We start from the raw sequence: 12489 nt of genomic DNA, 5'->3' as shown, positions 1-12489 counted from the left end.
ATCGTCGACCATGTCGGGGGGGAAATTGCGGTCCTTGGAGAAGGAGGCCATCTGGGTTGTGCGTTTTTGGAACTGGTCCTCCTAGGAGCAGATGCGGCGGGGTCGAAGGAATTGGGAGAATGGGATGGCGTTTTTACATGGGGCAGGATGGGAGGAGGTGTAGTCCAGTTAGCTGTGGGAGTCGGTCGGTTTGTAGTAGGTGTCCGTGTTGATTCGGTCGCCTGAGGTAGAAATAGATAGGTCGAGGAAGGGGAGGGAGGAATCTGAGACTGTCCAGGTGAATTTGAGGTCGGGGTGGAAGGTGTTGGTGAAGTGGATGAACTGTTCTACTTCCTCGTGGGAGCACGAGGCGGCTCCGATACAGTCATCGATGTAGCGGAGGAAAAGGTGGGGGGTGGGGCCAGTGTAGTTGCGGAAGATGGATTGTTCCACATATCCTACGAAGAGGCAGGCATTGCTGGGGCCCATGTGGGTGCCCATGGCTACTCCTTTGGTTTGGAGGAAGTGGGAGGATTGGAAGGAGAAGTTGTTCAGGGTGAGGACCAGTTCAGTCAGTCGAAGGAGGGTGTCTGTGGAAGGGTACTGGTCGGTACGGCGGGAAAGGAAGAAGCGGAGGGCTTTGAGTCCTTCGTGATGGGGGATGGAGGTGTACAGGGACTGGTTGTCCATGGTGAAAATAAGGCGTTGGGGACTGGGGAAGCGAAAATCATGGATCAGGTGGAGGGCATGGGTGGTGTCCCGAACGTAGGTGGGGAGTTCTTGGACTAAGGGGGACAGGACGGTGTCAAGGTATGCGGAGATGAGTTCGGTGGGGCAGGAGCAGGCGGAGACAATGGGTCGGCCGGGGCAGTCAGGTTTGTGGATTTTGGGCAGGAGGTAGAAGCGGGCGGTGCGGGGTTGTGGGACTATGAGGTTGGAGGCGGTGGATGGGAGATCCACCGAGGTGATGAGGTTATGGAGGATAAGTGTGGAACAGCTAAGAAAAATAGCACATTCAGAAATATGCTTCGAAATAATATCTGCCGTTCCTACAACCCTATATGTTTATTATTACTCTTTCATGGATGTGTATTTCATTCGGGGCATCAGCAATTATTGAGCATCCCTGAAAGTATCAATAAGACAGTTCATTAAATGTTCAATGGCAGAGGTTTCAAACACTTCAAATTTTTAAAATTCGTTCAAATAAACAAGAAACATTGACAAAAGAGATCACAGAAAGAACAGCTTATTACAACCACCTAAAGATGTCAATCAAGAAAAGCCAACAATTCACTTCAATTGTGAAAACAGATTCCATGCTGAGTTCATGCTTTTATTGGGATAGGATCTCAGCCAAACAGGCATCATGGGGATAATCAGTAATCCTGAAAGGCCTGAAAGCTGGATTATTTAATGTCTTGCAGGAAGGTGTTTCTAAATTGAATGTTTTAATAGCTTCAGTTCACTTCTACGGTGTCAAATAATTGCCATTCGTCATTCACATTGGTACAACTGTGTGCAACCTCACATGTGAACCTGAAAATGTCATTACCTGATTTCTATACAAACTCACTTTTCACCAGGCGTCACTGGAAAGCAAAAAGTATAAAAGCAAAGATTAATAAATTAACAGGCGGATTTAGAGCAAGAGAGACGGAGATAAAGTCTAAATCTGGGTTACAGTAAAGTCACCGTGGTCCCAGATCACCATAGGGATGCTCTCCCATCAGAGAGAGATGACCAGTGATGGTTTAACATGAGGACTGACACACCTGAGGTGAGGGGTGAGGTTGAGATGAAGGCACCTACATGGTAACTGTGATAACCCCTACAAAGCTGACGTCAAATCATGAATTAATCTCTTCATGGAGCTTGTTGTGTATGCGGTCTCTTGGTAACAGGCAATGACCTGGCAGACGTAACTCTTCACCTGGGCTCTTTATAAAGCAAATCCAGGGATGGGTCTGTGGAACTCTATGCCCCAGGCTGGGACTACAAACTCAATGAGTAATGGCTGCACTTTGGTGTTCAACATAAATTGTGCTTCTTTCCTGTCTAGTTTTCTGAGTTATTATAGTAATCTTAACAGGAAATTGAAGTTAAAGCACATGCTAGCTACCTTCATTTTAGTGTTAAATCTTTTCAAAATGCCTTGTTCTGATTTTGAGAGAGGGATGAGTGTTGCCAAAAGAAAAAGAGGGAAAAGAAATGAAAGACCAAGAAATGTATTGAGCTCAAGTTCTGCTGTCAACTTATCAAAAAGGAGCCTGATCTTGGCTAAAACTACTGATTAGTTGAGTCATAAATTTCCACCTGATGTTATACAGAAAAAGCCATGGAGAAGATTCCACTGTCTAGTCAATCTCAGACATTCACCAGCCACGTTAATTAAATGATTAACTCTACATCCTATTACAGCCACCATTCAAACTGAAGAAAGCAATAATGTATTTGAAATGTACATGTCAGTCTCTTCCCTAGCTGCACAATGCAATGCAACTCTTTCCAAGTCTCTTTAAACTTTTAGAAACCTTTCTGAAAAAATGAAATATCAGGCACACTGCTGGTGTTATTCTGCATCACAAACCAGCCGGCCAGCCGTACTGACCCCCACGTGGGGGACACTATACAGATGACAACGTGTAGAGTACAGTTAATAAGATTGGTGATGAAAGGTACAGACTGCCTTGCAGCATTATGCTGCTGTAGCATAATAGGGACTTGGCTCAGGGAAGCGCAGATCTGGGTGTTAAATATTCCTGGTTACAGGCTGTTTAGAAAATGTAGTAAAGGAGTAAAAAGAGGATGGTTGGAATTTTTAGTTAGGGAGAGCATTGATATACTGGGAAAAGGGAATATTCCAGAGGGTTCAAAGACAATTCATTTGGATGTAATTACACTCCTCAGTGCAACCTTTAGACCACCAACTAATGGGAAAGATATAGATGAACAAAGCTGCAAGGAAATGACAAAAAAGTATAGCCTGAACAGAGAATGGGATAGTGATAGTATAAGGGGCATTCCTAAATTGTGTTGATGAAAATTTCCGACAGTGTATCCAACCCAACAAGGAAGGAGACAATGCTAGACATCATTCTTGGGGGTGAGGTGCGCAAAGTAGATCAAGTGATGATAGGGGAACATAGGGGGACAGTGAGCAATGTGTGATAAGGTTTAAATTGACATTAGAAAATGACACAGGTTAATCCAGAGTAAGAATAATCATCTGGTGTAGAATGGACTTCAATTAGGTGAGAACAAAGCTGGGTCAGAGAGAGTGGAACCAAAGCTGCTGAGGGAAACAGTGGATAAACAATGGCCCACATTTGGAGATGGAGGAGGTCGTTTGCAGATGGTTTGGGCCCAGTAAATGGATATTCCCTGGAAAGGGAAAGAGAGAACAACGACCTAGAGCACCTTGGATGAAGGAAGGAGACTAATTAAGCTCATGAAGAAGTGCAATTATGATAGGGTCAGATAGTCAATACAATCAAGAACCAAGCTAAAGGTCAGAAAGTGAAAAAGCAAATGAAGGAGAGAGAGATTATGACAAAAAAGAATGACAGTTAATATAAGGGGAAATGGATGTAAGTTTGCTTGCTGAGCTGGAAGATTCATTTATAAACACACAAATAGAAAGCGGGTCATTAACACCAGTGCTTCATTGGAGGCTCACTGATGATATTATCTAGTACAGCAACGAACCGTCTGAAAACAAACTTTCCAGGTCAGCGAGCAAACTTACATCCAGAACCTCAATCTGAGCTACAAATCTTCTTAAAACTCAATAAGGGGAAATCCCAAAGCTTTGCATAAGCAGATTAAGTGATCAGAAAACACGTTAGCATTTAATATTGAGTCCAACACCTTCAAATTGTGAACATTTCTTCCCTTTCTTTTAGCTTGTTATCATGTCCTCCCCTCTCCCTATCCCACTTACTGTCCTTTTAAGTCTGTCCCCGTTGTCCTGCCATTCTCACATTCAGATCACTTAATCTGAACTATCAACATCTTTACTTCACCAAGACACTAAACCCACTACCCCCAGCCATCCCTCAAACCCCCCCCCTTTCCCCACAGACTACAGCATAAATGCTGTCCCCTCCACACCTAATCTCTGATGAAAAGTCATCTAGACTGGAAACGCTAGCTTGCTCCTTCTCCATGGATGCTGCCTGACCTGCTGTGATCTCCAGCATTTGTTGTTTTCAGGATATAAAATTGGTTGAGAGACAGGAAATTGAGCCTTAAGGTTAATGTGTATTTTTCCCAGCTGGCAGAAAGTTTGTAGTTGAGTTGCCTAGACTTTGCTGTATGTGTATAAATAAGCTAACTCTTAGTTTGCTGGAGACAATTTTAATATTTGCAGATGACACACAGCTTGGGCAGACTGAAAAATGTGAGCAGGATAATGTAGAACTTCAAAAATGATGTGGAGGTGCCAGTATTGGACTGGGGTGGACAGAGCTAAAAATCACACAACAGGTTATAGTCCAACAGGCTAGCTACCTGGCTAAGGAGCAGTGGTCCAAAAGCTAGTGCTTCCAAATAAACCTGTTGGACTATAACCTGGTGTTGTGGGATTTTTGACTTCAAACTTCAAAAAGACATTGACAAGTTGGTGAAGTGGTCGGATAGGTGACAGATGATATTTCAATGTGGAGAAATATAATGTGACTTTATGGACATGGAGAGGCAGAATGCAAAATAAAGGATACGATTCCAAAGGATATTAAGGAGCAGAGAAACCTCCGTGTATGTTTACATAAGTGATTAAACATGGCATGACAGGTACAGAGATCAATTAATGAAGCATTGTTCATTAACAAGGGCAGAGTGTACAAGAGCAGTGAGGGTATGCTGAGCTTATATAAAACACTGGTTAGACCTCAGCTGAAGTACTGTGTACAGTTCTGGGTGTCACCCTAGATGAGAGATGTGAATGCATTGGACAGTGTGCAGACGAGGTGGATGAGAATGGTGCCAGGAATGAGATACTTCAGTTATGAGGGTGGGGTTGGCTTCGTTGAGAGAAGGCGTTGGGGATAGTTGACAGAAGTTTTCAAAATCATGAGGGATCTGGACAATATATTTCCTGCTTGTAAATGGATTGGGAGCAACACGGCACAGTTTTAATGAGTTAGTCAAAAAAAGCAAATGAAAGGAGATAAATTACTTTTCCACAATGCGATTAGCTAGGATGGCTCTGGAACGCACTGCCTGGAAATATAGTGGAGGCAGCTTCAACTGATTTTAACTCATTGCCAAATTCCTGCCTTTTCCCAGTGTGCAAGATTCCTGGGAAAAGGCAGGAGATTGGCAATAAGTTAAAATGCACAGAGCCAGTGCAGATATGATTGGCCAAATATCATCCCTGCACCATAGAATCCCTACACAGTGTGGAAACAGGCCATTTGGCCCAATAAGTCCACACCACCCCTCTGAAGAGTATCCCATCCAGACCCATTCTCTTACCCTATTACTGTACATTCCCCTGAACACTATGAACAATTTAGCATGGCCAATTTTGGGCGGCACGGTGGCACAGTGGTTAGCACTGCTGCCTCACAGCGCCAGAGACCCAGGTTCAATTCCCGCCTCAGGCGACTAACTGTGTGGAGTTTGCACGTTCTCCCCGTGTCTGCGTGGGTTTCCTCCGGGTGCTCCGGTTTCCTCCCACCATCCAAAGATGTGCAGGGTCAGGTGAATTGGCCATACTAAATTGCCTGTAGTGTTAGGTAAGGGGTAAATGTAGGGGTATGGGTGGGTTTCGCTTCGGCGGGTCGGTGTGGACTTGTTGGGCCGAAGGGCCTGTTTCCACACTGCAATCTAATCTAAATCTAAATCAATTCACCTGACCTGCAAATCTTTGGACTGTGGGAGGAAACCAGAGCACCCGGAGGAAACCCACGCAGATTTGAGGAGAATGTGCCAACTCCACCCAGATAGTCACCCAAGGCTGGAATCGAACCCAGGTCCTTGGCACTGTCAGGCAGCAGTGCTAACCACTGAGCCACCAAAATACTGCAATTCAGTGAGTGCTGTTGGTGTGACATTAATGTGGCTCAGCACCACATATTAACACGTCCACTCCCTTGACTGCCCTGAAACATGGCTGCTGCCTCTAAAACAAATCACAGATGCTGGCAGCTCCTAAGAAAGCAGGAAGTAAGTGCATGCCAAGGAATGAAGCTCAGAGCCATAAGATTCACCCTGTGTGAGTGCATGAGATGTGTCTGTCCCTGTGTGGAGTGACCTGGCACACACAATCAGGTTGTAGATGTTCCTTAGCTCCAAAGTGAAGTCCTAAAGGGATGAAGTGGTCCAGCAGTTGTTCCCAGAGCTGCCTGTGATGATGTGCTAAGGTTGGTGGTTTGCTGCTGTTGACTTGCTTGGTTGAAAGATGGAGGAGGATGGTGACCATGGGGCCTGTAGTGAAATGGTGACGACAGCAGAGTTGGACAGAGGCTCAGAGAAACAAGCAGCCAGCTGCTGCTGCCAGTTTCCTGTTCAGAATTTCATGTCAGGGATTGGCAGCAAGAAGAAGGGGCAATCTGGAAGCTGCATAGAAATAAGGTGGATTGTCTATTACCGACATGCAAGTGTACAGAAATAAGGTTGCTGCTAATCATTAATGCAACTATGAACTCATGTGTCAACCTAAAGAGGAGAGTTGGAAATCTTTCCCTTGGTGTCTAGATTCTGCTTTATATTAAGTTTTGGTGTATTTTCGCACATCTGCCACTACTCATGGTGCTCAAGGGAGAAACCTCTTCAGCTATGGAGTGGTGAATCTATGGAATTCACTGCCACAGAAGGCTGTGGAGACTGGGTCATTGAGTATATTTAGGACTGAGATAGATACGTTCTTGATTGTCAAGTGGATCAAGGGTTATGGGGAGTTCCACTCTTTGTGTGCAATATTCCTGTTAAGGAACACAGTTCCACTCTTTGTGTGCAATATTCCTGTTAAGGAACACTCATTTAGTTTAACTGATCAACCTTTGTTTGGTCCATACTGCAACAACAGAAATCAGCCAAATCAGACCAATGTTATCAAATTGTCATTTATCTCTATTGCTGTGGGAGATTTTGAATTTCATTGCTATGGATAGGTCATCGGAGTGCAGAGTTAAAATTGGATCAGTGCCTACAACCTCTTATTTATGGCTGATTTATTTTCACATTTTGCTCTGTCCAGGGACAGATCTGAACTGATATTATTTTCAGGCCATGTTAATATTAACATGGATAGGTGACTGAATAATGATTGAGTTTTTAAACTCAAGGGTAAGGAAGGGTTAGACCATAAGACAGAGGAGCAGAAATTAGGCCATTCAACCCATCGAGTCAGCTCCACCATTCAATCATGGCTGATATGTTTCTCAACTCCATTCTTCCGCTTTCTCCCCATAACCCTTGATCCACTTGACAATCAAGAACGTATCTATCTCAGTCTTAAATATACTCAATGACCCGGCCTCCACAGCCTTCTGTGGCAGTGAATTCCATAGATTCACCACTGAAGAGGTTTCTCCATATCTTGTTTCTAAAAGGTCTGTCCTTTACTCTCAGGCTGTGCCCTTGGCTCCTCGTCTTTCCTGCCAATGGAAACATCTTCCCAACATCCACTCTGTCCAGGCCATTCAGTATTCTGCATAATTCCATAGATTCACCACTCCATAGCTGAAGAGGTTTCTCCCTATCTTGTTTCTAAAAGGTCTGTCCTTTACTCTTAGGCTGTGCCCTTGGCTCCTCGTCTTTCCTGCCAATGGAAACATCTTCCCAACATCCACTCTGTCCAGGCCATTCAGTATTCTGCATGTGTCAAATAAATCCCCCCCACATCCTTCTAAACTCCAGCGAGTATAGACCCAGAATCCTCAAAATTCCTCATATGTTAAACTATTCATTCCTGAGACCATTCTCGTAAACTCCTCTAAACATGCTTCAAGGCCTATACATCCTTCCTGAGAGATGGGGCCCAAAACTGCACATAATACTCTAAATGTGGACTGGCCAGAGCCTTATAGAGCATCAGAAGTAATTCCTGCTTTTATATTCAAGTCTTCTCAAAATGAATGGCAACATTGCATTTGCCTTCCTAACAACTAACTTACCTTGAGAGAATCCTGGACTAGAACTCCCAAGTCTCTTTGCACTTCAGACTGATGAATTTTCTCCCCATTTGAAAAATAGTCTATGCCTCTATTCTTCCTACCAAAGTGCATGACCTCACGCTTTCCCACATTGTATTCCATCTGCCACATCTTTGCCCACTCTCCTAACCTGCCCAAATCCTTCTGCAGACTCCCCGCCTGCTCAATACTACCTTGTCCCTCTATCTATCTTTGTATCATCTGCAATCTTAGCCAGAATGCCCTCAGTTCCTTCATCGAGATCATGAATGCATAAAGTAAAAAGATGTGGTCCCAACACTGACCCTTGTGGAACTCAACTTGTCACCGTCTACCAACCTGAGAAGGACCCTTCTATCCATGCTAGTCCCTTACCTCGAACACCATGGGCCCTTATCTTGCTCAGAAACCTCCTGTGTGGCACCTTGTCAAACATCTTTTTGAAGTTCAGAGAGATAACATCCATTGGCTCTCCTTGGTCTAGCCTGCTCATTATCTCCTCAAAGAAGTTTGGGGAAGGGGGTGGGGGAGGGGAACAGGTACGTTGCTCTCAGTCTCACTGTGGCTCAGTGGCTAGCACTGCTGCCTCACAGCACCAGAGACCCAGGTTTAATTCCAGCCTTGGGTGCCTGTCTTTGTGGAGTTTGCACATTCTCCCAGTATCTGAGTGGGTTTTCTCCAACAATCCAAAGATGTGCAGGTTAGGTGAATTGGCCACGTTAAATTGCCCCATTGTGTTCAGGATGTGTGGTTAGGTGCCCTAGTCAAAGGTAAATGTAGGATAATAGGGGAGGGGAATGGGTCTGGGTGAGTTACTCTTTAGAAAGGTTGCTAGAACATAGAACATTACAGCACAGTACAGGCCCTTCAGCCCTCGATGTTGTGCTGACCCTTGAAATTAATCTGATGCCTATCAAACCTACACTGTTCCATTATTATCCATATACATGTCCAATGCCAATTTAAATGCCCTTAACGTCAGTGAGTCCACTACTGTTGCAAGCAGGCCATTCCACACCCCTACTACTCTCTGAGTAAAGATACTACACCTGATATCTGTCCTAAATCTATCACCCTTCAATTTAAAGCTATGTCCCCTCATGTTAGCCTTCACCATCCAAGGAAAAAGGCTCTCACAGTCCACCCTATCTAATCCGCTGATTATCTTATATGTTTCAATTAAGTCACCTCTCAACCTTCTTCTCTCCAACGATAACAGCCTCAGTTCCCTCAGCCTTTCCTTGTAAGACTTTCCTTCCATACCAGACAACATCCTAGTAAATTGCCTTTGAATACTTTCCAAAGCTTCCACATCTTTCTTATAATACGGTGACCAGGACTGCATGCAATACTCCAGGTGCGGCCTTGCCAGACTTGTTGGGCCGAAGGGCCTGTTTCCACACTAAAAATTCTATGATTCTTAATGAATGTGCTCAATTAATAACACAAGCATCATTTAAAACCTGCCAGGCATCTTATTCTTATTATGATTAGATTACCCACTTTGAGCTGTATTTTGGACAAGTAAGCCATCACTATACAATGCCAGGAAATTTGTTTCTGACAGTCTGCACTCTTTTATTTTATTAGCATCAATTTAGTAGTGATTTGAATCCTGTGTTTCAACTGAATTGCAAAATTAAAATACAAGTATTGAATTAATTATGCATTTCAGCTTGAATTCAGTCCCAAATGAGCTTAATTGCTAATTCAGACTCTCTTAAACTAACTTCAATTATGTAGAAAGCCTGAGTTTTCAAAAATCTTATCCACTATTACTGATATAGAGATACAAAAATTTAAGACTACTTTTGAAGTTTAACTTGAGTGCTTTTCACTTATAAACAAAGTTCCATTTCACAGAATCACGAATTAGAACAATATAGAAATAATACCATTTCCAAAATGAGCATGTTTAAATTCTGACCGAAAACCAATTATTTTAAGGGTAGTAAAAGTGAAACTTAATCCAGTTTTCAATAATATGTGACTGAATCTGCTGTGTAAATGCCATTTGATAGCACGGTCTGTGACCCCTTTAATCTCTTTGTTGATTATCTAGTGTTGAACAAAGTTAGAAATCACACAACACCAGGTTTCTTGTCCTGGACTATAACCTGGTGTTGTATGATTTTTGACTTTGGATTAGAGTGGTGCTGGAAAAGCACAGCAGGTCAGGCAGCATCCAAGAAGCAGGAAAATCAATGTTTCGGGCAAAGCCTTTCATTGCTGATGAAGGGCTTTTGCCCAAAACTTTCAATCTTCCTGCTCCTCCGATGCTGCCTGACCTGCTGTGCTTTTCCAGCACCACTCTCATCCAGACTCTGATCTCCAGCATCTGCAGTCGTCATTTTTGCCAAACTGATTTTTAACTTTGTCCACCTCATTCTATCAGCGGCACCTCCACGTCACATCCAGAGTTGCGTGATAGGACAGTAATTGGCCTCGTTAAATTTGCCCTGCTGTTTGCATGCAAGACATGCCTAGGCAACTTCACATATATGCAGGTAGAAAATACTTTAACAATCTGAAGTACAGGATGCAACTGATTTTGGTTTAATATTCAATGGTTTGCGACATCCATGAGATGCTGTGGGCCATCATCCACAGCGGATTTGTACTCAACCACAAACTGTAACCTCAAGTCCTGGCACATTGCCCCGTTCTACCACACCATCTAGTAAAGGGATCAATACTGATTCAGGGAAGAGTGTAGGACTACACAAAGCTTACCTGAAGTTAAGATGTCAATTAGCAGCACTCCACTAAGAAAATGTGCAGGTGAAATAGTGGAATAGACAGAATATACAATCGCACAATGAATGGATGCGACCTATTCTTTGAAAGCAAAATGATAATCATGTTGGACAGCGCCTGGTGATGCACTGCAACAAAAAACAAAGTCAAACTGTTGACAGAATGGAAGGCTATCAATGTCAAATTAAAATATCATTACTTGGGGTGAGGATTCACCCCAGTCTCTGTGGCACCCACCAGTCTCTTAGGGACTATACTCTGCCACTGGACACAAAATGCTCCCTCATGACAGACATGGAATTGTGATTATAACCACAGGAGAGGAGCAGATTGGATCTAAGCTCTACAGTCCTGTGGCATCCAGTTGTGAAGAGTGGAGTATGATTAAAAGAAACACGAATATCCCCTTCCTCAATGATGGGGGAACCGAGCACATCAAAAAGACAAGGCTGAACCATTTAGAACCATTCTCAGATGAATGGATTATCAGCCTGCCTTCTCACAGATGCTAATTTCTTTCACTGCACATGATATCAGGAAATAGCTGATGACACTGGACACTACAAAAGCTACGAGGTCTGACAATATTCTGGCTGTCGTACTGAAGATCTGTGCTCCAGAACTAGCTGCATATCACGCCAATACTTTACACTGTTAGAGCACTGGCATCTATCTGAAAATGTGGCAAGTTGCCCAGTTCTGTCCTGTGAGCAAATAGCACAGCAAATTTAACCAGGCCGATTACTGCCCTATCACTCTAGGTCATCAATGAAGAGATGGTAGGGGTCACACACAGTGCTATGAAATGGCACTTACATAGCAGTTACTTGCTCACTGATATTCAGTCACTGTTAATCCTCACTGTTAATCATTTGCGTTAAACAGTTTACCAATGAACAAAAAACTAGACTGGACCAGCATATAAATACTATGGCTACAGCAGCAGGGAATTATGAGGCAAATGATGCAACACCTGACTCCTCAAAACTTGTCCATCTTGGAAGGCAGCCTGCTTCAGTGTTGCCCCACTAACCAAATTGAACATTCACAATAAGCACTATATACAAGGTGTCTTATTAGATTAGATTACCTACAGTGTGGAAACTGATCCATTCCCTTACACCCAACTTAGCAGAGCCAGTTCACCTAAACTGCACATTTTTGGACTGTGGGACGAAACGCACGCAGACACAGGGAGGATATGCAAACTCCACACAGTCAGTCACCTGAGGCGGGGATTGAACCCGGGTCTCTGGCATTGTGAGACAGCAGTGCTAACCACTGTGCCACCATTGCGCTGTCTTGCAGCAACTCACCAAAAACCTCTTTAACTACTGCTAGGCACACTTTGCTTGAGCTCATTAGTCCATTTGACCATACGATATAGAAGCTGAATTAGGCCATTCAGCCCATTAAGTCTTTTCTGCCATCCGATCAAGGCTGGTTTGTTTCTCAACCCCATTCTCCCATTTTCACTCCACAACCTTTGATGCTCTTACCAATCAACAACCTATAAATCTGTCTTAAAGATACTCAATGACTCGGCCTCCACAGCCTTCTATGGCAATGCGTTCCAGAAATTCATCACCCTCTGGCTGACGAAATTTCTCCT

At 43.6% G+C, this 12489-nt stretch overlaps 1 protein-coding gene across 4 annotated transcripts in view; it reads right to left on the bottom strand.

The window, feature by feature from the left end:
- kcna4 (potassium voltage-gated channel, shaker-related subfamily, member 4) overlaps nt 1-12489 on the bottom strand; it is a 96261-nt gene that overhangs the window by 3709 nt on the left and 80063 nt on the right. Inside the window, exon 3 of one of the 4 annotated variants that reach the window (XM_043705431.1) lies at nt 1535-1571. The exons of the other annotated variants lie outside the window; for them this stretch is intronic. The gene's annotated coding sequence lies outside the window, so the exon portion shown is untranslated. The remainder of the gene's footprint in view (nt 1-1534; nt 1572-12489) is intronic. 4 annotated transcript variants of the gene reach the window in all.

Source organism: Chiloscyllium plagiosum, chromosome 16 (genome assembly GCF_004010195.1).
Source record: "Chiloscyllium plagiosum isolate BGI_BamShark_2017 chromosome 16, ASM401019v2, whole genome shotgun sequence".
In the NCBI taxonomy this organism is placed as follows: Eukaryota; Metazoa; Chordata; class Chondrichthyes; order Orectolobiformes; family Hemiscylliidae; genus Chiloscyllium; species Chiloscyllium plagiosum.
Note: the sequence above shows the minus strand (reverse complement) of the source record. Positions and strands in the feature narration are given on the sequence as shown.